The following is a 15,529-nucleotide window of genomic DNA, read 5'->3' as shown; positions in this document are numbered from 1 at the left end:
ATTAAAGAAATGTGACTGGGGTGGTGACAGCAAACTGTGAACACTGACAATACTTTTTACTGTAGCAAGCAATGGTGAAAGTGGGGGTGAGGATGATTGATTGCATGTATAGCAGGATGCAGTGCACTGGGTACAATGTAATACAAAACAATACGTTATGGTAAAAAAAGAGAAGAGAGTTTGAAGTTTGTCAGCCTCCTGAAATTGGGTGGGGTGGCACAGAGAAGAAGAAGCATATGAACCTTGTATGAGCCATGAAAGTATAATGATGATACAAGAGACTCTGGGCCAGTAAGTGATGAACATTTGATGTTGTGGCCTCCTGCCTGTTTATATTGTTTTCTTTTTTCAGCTCCTGCAGTCCTTTTCTGAAGGAGTGAGGCTGCAGGATGACAAATGAGCCAGGGGAGGGGATCTAATAACATGATCTCCTTGTGGTGTGAAAACGGTGGCTGGGAGATTAAGACAGACGGCAGACAATAAGACAAAGGTAGTGTGCGGCTGACTACAAACAACTCTTTCATCCTATTGCTTCTAAATGTCATTAGCTGTTCACTGACCTGAGCGGGGAGAGCTACCTGAAGGGAACCCCTGCTACAGCTTACAGTTGCATACACACCGGCTCAGTGGGTAATTACCTCATGAGCCATCACATCTGCTCATGTGTGCAGCAGGTACAAGGACCCCGTAGATAGACCCAGCCAGAACCCGCTCTTCTCTTCATAGAGAGGCGCTATTATTCATAAAGCCGAGGCATAAGTGCACATGGCATTTACAGAACTAAGAGATGTTTTTGAGGTCATCTTGTATCAACTCGGCACACTGTATTTCTACATCTGGCAATAGATACATCCCCTTTTGACAAAGCATGAATTGGAATTGGATATCCCCTCGTGAACCGGCTGACCCAGATGAGCTAAGGCTGGACTTATCAATGCAACAATCCTCAGATTAAAAAAAGTGAAGTAACAGCAGCACCTGAATAAAAATAGACTGTAGCCACCGAGCAGTGTGTATACAGTCTATGGTCTCCAGAGTGACAGTGACACACCACACAGCTGGGATGCTGGTGAGTCTACAGAGGTCCTACCAGAGTTCAGTGCCTAGAGCTGCTTGTGGATGTGTAGCAGGCTCTCTGCATGTGTGTGTGTGTGTGTGTGTGTGTGTGTGTGTGTGTGTGTGTGTGTGTGTGTGTGTGTGTGTGTGTGTGTGTGTGTGTGTGTGTGTGTGTATATGTGTTTATGCCCGATTGCATGTCTGGTAGACAAAGCCCCAAGGCTGAGGATCCACAGCATCAGCATCTACTGGCAGAGGCTGCAAACATACAATCACATGAAGAGTGAGAGAGAGAGGAAGAGAGAAAATGAAATCCAGGCATTTCACAACACTTCCAACAACACCCCTCCTGCCAGCCAGCTCCAATGCCTCAAATGTGTTTATTTTCCACATTATTCATGATTCTCCTGTATGCTCCCCCTCTCCCTCCTTACCATCTCCACCACTCTGTCAAGACCTGACGAGAGGCCATTTCAATAATGAAGATGGACTAACTGCAATAAAGAGTGCACATAAATTGGAGCTACAGCCAACAAGCATGTCCAATTTGCCAAGCGGTTAAGCCTGATGTCTGGGTGCAGCTTTAAGGCTGCCGTCAACAGGTTTGTGCCGACCTGACTCATCCATCCACATCATTAATACTTCACAGAGGGCACCATCATTTAACTCTGCAGCGGGAAACCGCTCTTTAAACACCACACATTAGGGCACATAATCACTGTGCACTCATTTCTGGAGCATTCAGCAGGTGTAGGAAAATGGCTAGCACTTCTGACCCCGCCATTGTTCTTGCGTGTGCGCTGAGGTTCTTTGCACAATGAGAAACAGAAATAGAGACAAAGAGCAGAGAGTGGGGATAGCCAAACAGAATGATTAGGATTTGATTCATCCTTTTAAGCCCTCCTCCACCTCCTCCACACACCATGTGTTAATGTGCAAGCTGGATAACAAGATAAGAACATGTTTACTCGCTCTATATGGAACTTATCTGCACCACAATCTAATTCCTGCAAGCCTCTTCCCGGATCCCCGTTTCACTGCATTTCTCCATGATTTGATAGCATTTCTATCCAGTGAAGCGGAAACTAGAGGCATGGCTGGACTGGGATTGTGTATAATTGCCGAAAATACGAATCAAGGTCCCACAGCAGTAGTATATCTCACTACAAAGGGCCCATTGTGTCAACAGAGGCAAAGAGTCAGGGGCCGAGGAATAGATCCCCAACAGAGGAGCTCTCAAAGAGGGCATAGCGCCACAGGGAACACTGATCCAAACAGACAGCGCTGAAATGGCGGCTCCTCTTTTCAGCACAGGTATACAGTGTCAGAGCAGGTTCCTCAGCTGACTGCGGACAGGCAGAGTAACCAGCCACACGCGCAACTCATGGTAAAACTCATGAGCTTGTAAGCTTGCAGCAATACATGGTATAGTACAGAGAAACACAAATCCAATACAGACACAGGTACACAGAAATGCATAGAATAAATCACATAATTAGACGGTATGAGCTTGTCTTTCAACTTGAAGGCCAGGGGTTCTAAATTTAGGTAGAAAACATTAACTCAGAGCTACCCTATGAACAATAGTGATGGTCTGAGCTCCTTTTAATAGAAGCTGAGACTCTTTCATGTCCTGTCCTACTACTGTGAAGAAGGCAGACATTCTCCAACACCCAGAGACAAGCTGCAGATCTAAGATCTAAGGGCAGAGCTCTGATTGAGGGAGAACATGCGACCTCCACACAGACAGGCCTCTGCTGTCTTGATATCTGGCGGCAGTGCTATCCACTAAGCTATCACACTACCTCATTTGTTTCTCTATCCCTGTCATTGTCTAATTGTTGACATTCTTTTGTTTACTGTCAGGTGGACTGTAGAGCTCTCCTCATTGTCCTGCTATTGTCTGTGTTGCATACAGGATGTCTCTCAATATGTTCCTTCTATGTTGCAGAAGTAGCACCAACTCTCTGGTTCTCTCCCTCCGTCTCTTTCTGTTCCACCCTCACAAACACGAGCATTGTTCAGATGAAGGTCAACAGGCCTCCTCACAACCAATATGTCAGAGCTCTCCTCTTCTGAGGACACTGACACATCGAGCCAACCTCAAAGTCGCAGCGCTGTCAACGGCCGACAGATCAAACACTTTGTATCACCTCACGTCTGTTGAATGTTCACTTGAACATATCGCGCAGGCCACCGCCGGCTGACCGGTAACATGCTCTTATGTTCTGTGACAGCATGAGTGGAAATAACATGTGAGGTATCAGTGTTTGTAATTAGAACTGGTCAACATTGCTGGAATCAATAGCACAATATTAATAAGAGTTTTTTCAGTATCAATATATTGTAGGCTATATCACAATATGGCACACATCAGAATTACATGAAATAATCAGTCACATTTTTTAACTGTTGGTTTTAACCACTTAGAGGCAGTGCAGTTTAAGTGCTAGCAAGACATGCTAATTTACACATCCAGCAGACATGGAGTCCTGTTTACAGTCCTGTTTTTGTCCAATATTCACCCTTTTATCTCTATTTTGGTCTCCACCACCAACTCCTGAGTGCTCTTTGGCTGAGAGAGAGCTTCATGCTCCATTGTGTTCATTACCGCCAACTTTGTCTGTTTGTTTGGTGCAAAGCAGGTAGTATACAGTACAGTGCATTTTTCAGAACCAAAGCAGTGAAACCAAAACTGGGTGTTAAAGGCTCTATAAAGATAAGGAGTCAGTTAATGATTCCCTGTTGGTTCATCACTGCAAGTGACTCCTTTCACAAGTAGTCACTTAATTAAATGTTAATATAAAATATTGATTATAGCTGCTTTAAATAGCTTTTAAATAAATTAGTTTTCTTATTTTATCATTCCAATTTTGTCATGACTCATGGAGGCGGCAGTAGCTCAGTAGCTGGAGAGGTGCCAGTTCACCTCCTGGGCAATGCTGGGGTGCCATTGAGCAAGGCACCAAACCCCCAACTGCTCAGAGCTCCTGACTGTGGCAGCCCCATCACTCTGACATTTTTCCATTACAATCATGCATAACTATAGGTCCTGTGTGTGCATGTGGGTATTTTGGGTCAATAGTGTGTGTGTGTGTGTGTGTGTGTGTGTGTGTGTGTGTGTGTGTGTGTGTGTGTGTGTGTGTGTGTGTGTGAGTGAAAGAAACTGAATTTCCCCAAGAGGGATTAAAAAAGTATAGCTTTTTTTTCTTTCTTAATTCAATGGTGCTTTCTACATGTGTTTCTGCCACTTTGTGTCTTCTCTGTCAGCTGTTTGGTGCTGTTTTTGATCAAACATCACCGAAAATCCCTGACATGGCCATGGTGACGGCAGAGATATGGTATCCGCTTGAGATAATCATCGTCAATCACAGGCTGCTGAAGAACCCAGGAAGCATCTGATAGGTAGAAATTCACTGTGATTCAGGATTATAGAGCTGGATCTTTATCAGCACAGCACAACCTGCAGAGCCAGATCTGGACAACTGTAACCACACTGTTACCTCTAAAGCCTCAGTCTGCTAAAGGTGAAGGCCTCTGATTGCATGTCAGAATCAGGCTTTTTCCTAGGAGAGTCAATTAGTATTTTCTTCTCAATGAGATCGTGGTTCTGCTCAGATACACAGACACTTCTGGCAGGATTGAATCCTATCTCAGTATGTGGCTTCAGAGATGAATGGATTTTAACTCTTTCATCTGCATGCATATATCTTTTAGCTTACATTTGCTGAAGTTTTCACCTTTCTGCGGGGCTAGAAGGATCCTGAATCCTGAAATCGCCAATGCCAGAATTGACATGATAGGTGTATGTGAAAACATATCTATCTATCTATCTATCTATCTATCTATCTATCTATCTATCTATCTATCTATCTATCTATCTAGCTATCGATCTATCTATCGATCTATCTATCTATCTATCACTTGTGGCACATGAGCTCCAAGTACCAGCATTCACTGTTAATAAGGCTCTGTTAGACTGTGAGCAAATTCTATGCTTGATAGTGTATGTACATTTGGTAAGGGTTCTAAAGTGATATTTTATGCACAATTTTGATTATTTATTCCTGGGTCTTGGTAAATTGGTAGGTAGAACTAGGACAGACCAGGTATATATGGAAGATAAAATTAAATAATAAATAAATATGTATATATATTTTTTTAAACACAAGCAACCGTTTAGATGTGAGCAGTAGAGTGCCAAATTACATTAGCTTATTAGCTTGTATGTAGCTACCTGCATAAAGCATCCATGTGCAAATAGCTTTTAGAAATTGTTTAAGGACATTGTGCTTAGCTTTGCCACAACATAATGTTAAATATACCAATAACAAAGTACTAAGAAAGTCAAATTTAGTCAAGGGTTTGACACAAAAACATGAACATCTGTAAAATATGATTCAATGCAATACTGATCCCTGGAGAAAATACTGCCTTTTAGGAAAAAAAACAAAAAAAACATAATACTGATTATTTTGGTCAATATTGAAATCACGATTATTTAACACGATTACTCATTGACTTTTGTCAAAGATGTTGCTTTTATTGAACTTAAAAAACGGTGAAACAAATCAACAGTGAAAACACAATGAACTGTAAAATTTCCCTTAATACTTTTCCTGTTTTTTTTGTCATTCAGAACACAAGACAAAATAAGAGTTTACTTGCAAAACATAATGTGCAAAATAATTGTTTTTCTTGATTACATTGTTTTTCCGATTAGGAGCCAAAATCATAATCCCAATTAAAATTTGATTAATTGCACAGCCCTATTGCCTTTGCAATACATATAATGTTTAGATTCATTTTATTTTGAGGCAGTCAGTGGACGAACATCCTTGACAAAATACAGTCACATTAAGACCTTATTGCTGAACTGAATCAATGTTGCTATTTAATACTTTGTCTTTACACCTATTGCATTAGATTATATTTTCCAAGTGTATTTTAGACATGTCTGTCTTATTGTGTCAGCAATGTAATTTAGTAGAGGAAAGCCATTACAGGTTCATGCTGTACATGATATATAACCTTTACATTGTTATATATCTGCTTCTTTGTTTATCTTTTGCACAACCTGAGCTCTCCAGCAGTGAGGAGGAGAGGACAGAGAGAGATAAGGAGAGGAGAGAAATAAGCAGAGGGAAGGTCAAGAGTGAGGAGAGAAACAAGCGATTACAATGTTTCACTGCATGCCACCAGAGACTGCTGCTGCATGTGTTTACAATGCTGTTTCATTCATACATATATAGATGATCAGTCAAAACAAGACTCCTGCTAAAAACAAAAAATACAAAAATGATGGAGTCTAAATGGGGATGGGGCCCTGCCGGTGAATGTCAGAGAGAAGAGTGGCAATAAGGTGGGTAGTAGGCGAGGTGTTAAAAGTTGATTAGGTTGTTAAAGGTCACATAGTCAGGCCTCATCAACTGTCCCAATGGAGCACGAGAAGCAGCTCAGGGCCTTAGCACTGCTGCTAATGAGACAGAAGCAATGGCATCCTCACTAACATATGGATATATCCTGCTCCCATGTACATGATGGTACATGAGCGTGCACGCCAGTACCCATTTAATGTGATGACGATAACAAAAAGATATCTTGACTAGCCTGAGGTTGGTGTAACAAGCCCCGCACAAGAACACACAGTACCAGAGGAAGACTGGGTGAGGCATGTAAAGCAAAATTATTTGATCACAGAAATTGGGAATGCAGTGCAGTGCAAGTTTTTAACATGCGTTTGTACGATACAGCATACACAACACACACACACACACACACACACACACACACACTCACACACACACGTTTGCACACCATAAACTTTCACATTACAGATTCATTTGCTCATTTGAGCAAATCTATGTTTGGTCCAACCACTGCTCTTGAGGGGTCAGTCTTATGAAACAATTGCGTATTTAATGAGGCTCCGCACATGCTCACAGACACGTTCAAACACACACACACATTCCCATAAACACTCATTACGTACACAGTGCTCCCACTCAGTACAGTTAAAAACATGCTGATGTATGAGTAACTGCTGATAAATACAGAAGATGCATCCACCCCCCAGAAACAGAGCCAAAAACAATCATGGAACTCCTGACTGATACACACAAAGCCACAAACACTTGCTTTGCATCCATCAACTAATCTTTACTGCAACAGTGAAAAAAGGTCATCCGTCAGAGATGCAATTATCATATTTCCAACAGGTGCATTTATTAGAGCCACGCTTCGTTTGCTTTGCTGAATCTAAATTAGGCTAGGAGGGGTTGGGGGCCATTACACCGCAGTGATCAGTGCTAATACAGCGACATAATGTCTTGCAGGTTTACATGCCTGCAAAGGCACTCTGTCAATGCTTGTTTCTGCCTCAACAATGCATGTCAGATGCATTATGGGTTAAAGTGATCAATATTTTTTATTACCACCACTTTGTCCTACCTCTCGCACATAAGCTCCAGAATAATTGACAGTTATGCAATTTTAAGGGCCACTGGCTTTCTTTTCTTCACAAGTGAGCATGTGTGTCTGTGTATGTGTTCCGTACTATAAAAGAACATGTGGCAGCATGTGGCTAGAGAGATATGTGTCTGACTGTGCAGGACTGTGCGCGTGTGGGTGTAGTCCGTTCATGTAAGAACTTAAAGTTAGAATCACTCATAATCAGCGTTTGGGAGTAACTAGTTACATGTAACGGTGTTACGTAATTTAATTAATTTAATCCTACAGTTGCTGGGAAAAACTGTGTAATTAAATCACAGTTACCTATGAAAATGTTCATGATTACATTGAGGTTTACATCTAAATATTTTCTGTAAAAGCTATATGTTGAATAATATTAATTGTGTTGCTTTGCATGTTTTTCATATGCACAATGTCTTCTTTTGCCATCTCCAGCCACAGCCGTTTAGTTAAGTTTCATGCTATAGTGATGCTTTCGATTAGTTCCCCTGTTTGAATGTGCAGCGCCACCCGTCTGACAGTTAAATTGCCTCTCGAACTGTCTGAAAGTCGCCACTATGGCTACGGATAAAAACATATTCCAGTGCTGGAAATATAAAAAAAAAAAAAACATTTCATACAAAAATCTGATAAGGGTTCAAACTAAACCGTGCAATGCAAAGAATGTTTGCCAGCGGAAACATCTGCCGGTATGTAAGTTGAGTTAGCCTACAGTAACTGCAAGCAGTCATATCAAATAAAGTAGGGAAGACATGCCTACCTTCCGTGTGACACACCGGGCTTCTAATGTGTATTGATGATTTATTTTAGCACCATATTTTGCTAGGTGCATATGCCCTGATATTTTTGTTTTGTTATGATTTTAAATCTGTGACCTCAGAATGATCACATATTTAAAAAAAAAAAAAAAAGTGCTGAAGTCTGACTTTGTGGTGGCTGTTCTTCAAAATGAAACTATGATTATTTTAATTCAAGTGATGAAGGATTTTAAAAGGAGTAAACACTACTATAACATTTTAAATAGGGTAACTTGTAATCGGTAACCTATTACATTTCCAAAGTAACCTTCCCAACACTGTTCATAATGAGAAGCCCAGAAAGGTGAGGCTGGATCACAGGGAAAGGGCATCAGAACAAGAAGTGATGATGGTCGCTATGGTGCTGGCCTCCATGGTAGCACAGCTGAGAGAACAGCCCTGCCTACAGCGGAGATGGTGGAAGAAGGAAAAATCACACTCAATATCAGTGTTGGTTACAACTGCCATCAATGGCTAATCATTAGAGCAGTGCACCTATCGGAGGAGTGTTCCATTAAGTCTGTGGGTCAATGTGTTTGCCAGCAGATAGCACTGGTTTATTTTCTCTGACACAATTTGTCCCCAGTCCGATACCCCACATGCTTTATTAGCTGCCCTGCTTGGCTCTATTGATGTGTATCACTGGTCACCCCAAGTCCTATCACTCAGGGACTCTTAGAAGGCAGAGGGTGAGCACGTATGACCTATTGACCTCTGACCCGGGATGACCCTCAGTTAATGAGTTGTATGTGTTTGCCAAACATCTGCCTCACTTGCACCATTAATCTACTGTCTGAAAAACAGAATTGCATTTATAACACAGAATCAAACTATTAGTGAGTTATGGTGCTGCGGTGGGCTAAATATTAAGCAAGATTACTTGCAGGCAGAAAACTGCAGTCAAATTTTAACTACCCAATACAATATTGGCTGGTTTGCATAAACTGTGGGTTTAATTGTTTACATCAGTGGCCATTTGTCCTTTGGTTGATATTTCTTTTTTGTTAGCGGCAAGCTCTTTTGTTAGCACGTACATGTCATCACTACAAAGGCTGACAAACAGAATGTGAGAACAGAAGAAGAGCTGGTAATGAATGAAATGACCTCTGAATGCTGCACCTACACCAGCCCCTTCTCATCACAGCCACACACACACACACACACACACACACACACACACACACACACACACACACAAACACTAGCTGGAACCTGCCAATTATTCTGTACTTTACTGGACCCTCGCACCATCGGAAGTGTGATTGGAATAACAACCATGCTCTGAACCACGCAACTCTCCATTCCCTGTAGGGCGGCACTGAACCAGCGGTGGAAGACGAGATGGTGGCGGCATTAAGGAAGAGGATGTGTACGAGACAGAGGAAGAGGAGAGGGAGAGAAAGCAAAAAGCCAAGGATTACATGATGAAGGAGAGGAAGGCGGGGAGAGGGGAAGAAGTCAAAGCTGGGGCTCCCTGGCAACATGCAGAGGCAGAGGCAGTGTGAGAGTGAGTGCTGTCTGAGTGACACTCACTCTCATATCCCCCACTCTGGGGAAATAACCCCCTTAATCCAGCATGCTCTTTCAGATAGACAAGATCACCCTTCTTCTCCCAGCAAGGATATGAAACGCTCCCCCTTGTGATTCAAATACCAGGGATGAGGGCTGGAAATCAAAAAGACAACATTGTGACGTGGCGCAGCTAGAGAAAGACATCAATGCCCTTGTCTCCTCCTCTCTGGCAGCTGACTCGCTGCCACAAAAAGAGGCACAAAGTCATTGGTTAACACTGGAGAAAGTGGCCTGCCATTGGCTCGTTTGTTGGGAGGTGGCATAACATTGGTGGTAAAAGGCACAATATTAGAGAGCGCTGTGCCTTTTACTCTAAACACTTGATTTTCTTAGGACAAAGAAACATTATTTTATGTTAGAACATTTGTGTATTATGCTACGATATGGTGTGTTTTTTTCTTCTTCTTTTTGTCTAAAATAACTGGCCTAAATTCGCTTGAGACTTGAGAGTTAATTAACAGTACACAGCACTGGACGGACCACGGAATCAATAAAGTAAAGGCCCAGTCGCAGCAGGCCAAGCGGCAGGACCCGCCAACCACGCAGCCTTTCAGTGTAAACCGAGGGAGGTCTTTTTCTCTCCATACTGGTAAATCACTCCACAGCCAGGCTGCTTGGCACACAGAGCGAACTGCAGAGCTAGGCCAACACAGTGTGATATTATATTAGCATTACAAAGGCTTTCCCACCATCTGTGACACACAGCGGAAAAGAAATCACTTTTCTGTTTCCAAGCGCCGAGTGCTGATGTTTCCATAGGTTCTTTGAGGAGGGCTGATGGGAGTGCGGCTGGGGATGACAAACGAAACATGCGTTTATTACAGCCTCTCTGACACGTTTGATTCACCTCCAGTTCAGTAGATACAGTACAGGTAACACGCTCAAAGCCTCGCGCTTATTGAAAGCTTTTTAACTTTAGGTGAAAAAGAGAGGGTTCTCTGCGCTTCTGCAATCCACAACAATCCGGTGCAACCAGGGCAGGACAAAACAGTGTAGAGTAAAAAATAATCACCGGTGCAACACAGATGTCTTCTTACTTTATAGTGTTTTTTTTTTATTTATTTTTTAAGGTGCATAACTGTGACTTACGTTTCAATGTAAAGTTACATCTTCATCAGTGTCCTTTTAACTTCAGCTCAGGGTTAACAAATAAGGTTATTCACTGCCATTATAAACCTATCAATGTTACAATGCTGCACTCTGTGGCATAGCTACTTTGATTCAAAGAGATAGGCTGGATTTATGATCATTTCTAACATAGCGTATGATTAAAATAAAATCCATAAAGTGCTATGTTCTCCTCAGTGAGAGCAGTTCTGTGCTTCACTCAGCGGCCTAGGGGAATGAATAGACTTGGCTCGTCAACACAACTCTCCTTGTTTTCCACTGTAGCCTGTTGTCACTAGCCCCTGGTCGTACGCCAGTCGCCTACTTGGCAGGGAGAGGTGCTGTACAAAGCAACTGGCAGGTCTGGTAAATAATGCTGATGGAGTGTGATAGAGAGAGAAGCATCTCCTTTATGCCACACAGCTACTCTATCTGTTTCAGCGGAAAGAAGAGGAGAGACAATTGCCTCCTGCTTTTTTTCCAATCCATTCGACTGGAGAAGCAGAAAAAAAACGATCTAGCTCCTCTTTGTGTTAAAAAAAAAGAAAAACCAATAGCCCTCAGCCAATGGCTTACCAGAATACCCAGCACTGCAGGAGTAGACAACCTGCCAACAGCTGGGATTTACAGTTGAAACTTCATGCATACAATTACACAGATGAAGGAGGGACAAGTGGACAATAGCAATGCAGCGTTGAGGGGAAACACTCATCCAGGCAATCATACAAAGCCCACTACTTAGTTAGTGAAACAGGATAGAGGGAGAGTGAAAGCGACAGACATGATTATCATAGTGACTTCGTAGTTCAAGCTTCGGCATCAACACAGAAAAATGATCACCCTCCTGTGTAAATATGTTGACTTCTTTAACCTTAAGTGCAGTCATTGTAGTGAAGAAGTAGATTTCCATGCATTGTTGTAAGAGTTTGTGTATGTGGCTTTATGCATGCTGAGGCTTTGGCAAAGTTGAAACAGGACCAGAAATACCGCTGATAGCATTGCTCATTATCCCTATTCACTAAAATTACATCCCGCCATCAATGCCTCCTGTGTGGGGACATTAAGGAGCCATGCAGCTTACCAGAGGCTATATCTAATAGGAGAGAAAACCCTGCATAGTCTATGTGCACACATTCAGTAGCAGTGGGCAAAGGAAGCAGGAACACTAATCAGTGGAAAGAAAAAAGTCCTGTAAATGACAGCACATGATCCCATATAAAGGCTCTGCGCCAACCTGTAATCCATATATTTGAATGAATACTTTTCTCATGTGGACCCCTGTCATTTGATGTGGGTATTAACTGGGAGTATTACTGCATATAAAGAGCACACATGGCTCAGTGGCAGTATATAAAGACACTCTCATCCATGTGGGAGTAAGAAGGGTCAATGAGGTTTCCAGCCTGGTGTAATATTCCTGTTACTGAGAACACCTGTAGATGCATCCGGCATCTTTCCTTTCACTAAGAGTAATTTGCATTTGCATATGGCCCAGAATATCCAGCCTGGTGAAGCAGTCAGGAAGACAGCCTGGTGAGAGCGAAGGTAGCAGGGTTAGCTCTCTTGTCAAAACCAATATCCACCTCTTGAAGACTAGACAGGGGAGAGGCAGCCAAAATCATCTGCATAAAGGAGAGGCACTAAAAACACCTCTCATAAAATGCGACAGGGGAGCCAGCTCACACTGGTTAAAGCATGATGAAAGGAATGGAATCCAGCACAGCTCCCTGTCTGTGGATAATCAAACAACGCTGGCGTTAAAAGTATGGCATTCAAATTCAATTGTGAAAGCTGCTGCTGTCTGAGAAAAGAAAAAGAGGCGAGAGGAAAAATACATCCCTGTTGTTTTGAACTCTGTGGGAGCTTAAAAGATGTGTTTTATAATGCCTCCTATTAGAAATAAACACACAAAGCCTGAAACCAGAAAAATAGTTAACAGTACACTTGGTATACGCTGAAATAAAGAAATGCAGAGGTAATTGCGTCAAATGATGATTGATTGGTAATGCAATGAAAGTGCAGGCAGCAATGTGATGTCTTTAACACGGAGCATGACAGCCACATTAAATCCCCAAGGAAACAGCAGGACATATGCCAGTAGATGATGACAATACAGTATATCACATGGATTATCACAACATGTCAATGCACAAGATATCCTTGTTGCAACAAGCCGATTACCTTCTACAGCTGAAGTGCCAGTTTAAAGACAAAGGATTACTTTAAAAATATCATTTAAAATATGTAATCCTTAAAATGTAACTGGTTCATATATCTAAGGGGCAGAATAAGTTCACTGACACAGATTTTAGACTTTTACATGTAGTGGTGCGGCAGAACAGCCAAGGCAACAGAGAGGAAGTATGCATGCCTTATTACAGTGTGTGAAGTGGAGCTGGGAGCAGGGAGGGAAAGGGGAATGTCTCAGTGACAGAGGCAGAGGCTGATGAAAGCCCTGCACAGAGCAATCGAAAGTGCAGACACATGACAAAGCTCATAACTGCTCACCATCCAGGACAGGATCGCATTCATGTAGCCCTCTCCTTCATGTATATTTAAACACTCACAGCAACATTCATTTTTCAACACACACACACACACACACACACACACACACACACACACACACACATATTAAATATCAGGCCAAGTCTTACATAGCAGTGAGCTGAAAAGACGAAGATGACGCCAAAATGGAAAGATTTTTCTTATTACGTTATTGTTTGATTGTAATAAATGTAATTGTGCAGGCTGTAGTGGCTCTGACACATTAAGACTGTGTGATCTTCTTCGTTTGTGTATGGGTGTCAATGTGAGAAAGTGTGTGGGTGTATTTGCTTGACTATATCTTTGTGTAAAAGAAAAAGGGAATGACGCGATGATGAGAGCCACTGAGCGAGAAGGAGAGAAAGAGTATAGACATGAGGGCTGAGAGCGAATGAGAGACAGAGAGAACATGGTGGTGATGGTAGAGAGAGAGAGAAAAAGAGAAAGAGGAGGGGGGTTCTCTGGGAGCCTAGGGGGTAGGTAAGATTACAGATGTACACACAATGTTGTGGAGCACAGGCCAAGGGCTGAATAACAGAGTGTTGCTGTTTCTCCAGAGCTGCTTGCTTCAGCTCACTCTGTGCCTTGTTCTGCTCAATGCCCAGGGCAGCCATTCAGACACTCTCCCCCAGTAGCATAGACTCTCAAACTCCCAAATAGTTCCTCCAACAGAATGGCACTGTAGTGGATGAGCCCTTCCAAAACAAAAAAAAACACCCAGGGTAGAGAAATTCAAGGAGAAGGCTCGTTTTTTTCTTCACTGTAACATTATTTGTCGTTAGGCCTTCCAGAGTACATTTGCATCATATTTTAGTTGCTTATTCCTATGTTCAAATGTAGGGCAGTAGGTAATTGCTCCTCCTTTGCCTCGTTCCATTATCAATTATTGCAGATTAGGTGATACTACAATTATCTCAAATGTCACGTAAACATCCAGGCTCATGTTAGTCAAATTAAGGTAGAAATAACCAGATTAACCTGGATTATATGTCAATCTTTATTATTGTGGCATGGGTTACAATGTGCATGTAAATAGACTGCCTTACTATTATATGCATTATGAATATATCCAGTAAGTACTAGAGTTGGAACATTGTCAGAAAATAAGATACACAAACTTTTGTCACTTGTCAATTCGACAAAAGGTACAAATTCTGTACACTGTTTTCTCAGAGAGGTGTAATAGCAGAAGTAGTGATATCTTATGCATGACACACTTGTAGAAACACTGCTGTCAGCGAGTTCTTTTGCAAACAAAATATGTCAAGCAGTTTGACTTTGATCATCTCTATTTTGTTTACAATGTATCTAACAAAAGATTGAGGGAAACACTTGTGAGGTGCTGGCTCAAATCACAAAAGGAGAATGGGAAAGCCACAAACTCATTAACCTGACACAATTATGTACTTGAACTTAAAGAGAACAATGCTTCTGCAAACAGTTACAGTGACTGGAATCCATACTGACTCAACAGGTGTTTCTAATCAGGGCAATCCACTTGAAAGGGCCAGTCCAAGGAAAGCCTGAAACTAAAATGTCCACATATGAAGAAAACAACAAGCACAAAGTAGAGAAATGCAAGATAAAAGTCAATAGAAAACATCTCATGTTCAAATTAAGGAAGGAGTCCACCAAAATGTATTTTATTCATGGATATATTTGGTCTTAAATATTGAATTGAAGCATTATATGTATAGCTATTTGTATTTTGTGCATCCCTTCCCCAATTTGAATGTGAGATGTCTTTTTCGTTGTTGTTTTCCTAGTTTGTCGTTTCTTGATATGTGGACATTGTAATTCATTATGATGAAGGCAGTCTACAGAAATGTTCATCTCTATTCATTGATATAAATAATTGCATCCGAGTAATGAGCATGTGGCTTTATCAGTGTAAACTGGGCATGATGAGTCTGTTACAACGTGGAGATGAAGTTGTGTTTAGTAGGGGCGTGTCAGTGAGTAGGTTTGTGTTGAATAAG

The sequence above is a fragment of the Sander vitreus genome, chromosome 10 (genome assembly GCF_031162955.1).
Source record: "Sander vitreus isolate 19-12246 chromosome 10, sanVit1, whole genome shotgun sequence".
In the NCBI taxonomy this organism is placed as follows: domain Eukaryota; kingdom Metazoa; phylum Chordata; class Actinopteri; order Perciformes; family Percidae; genus Sander; species Sander vitreus.
The sequence above is the reverse complement of the archived record's forward strand: the minus strand, read 5'-3'. Positions refer to the sequence as shown.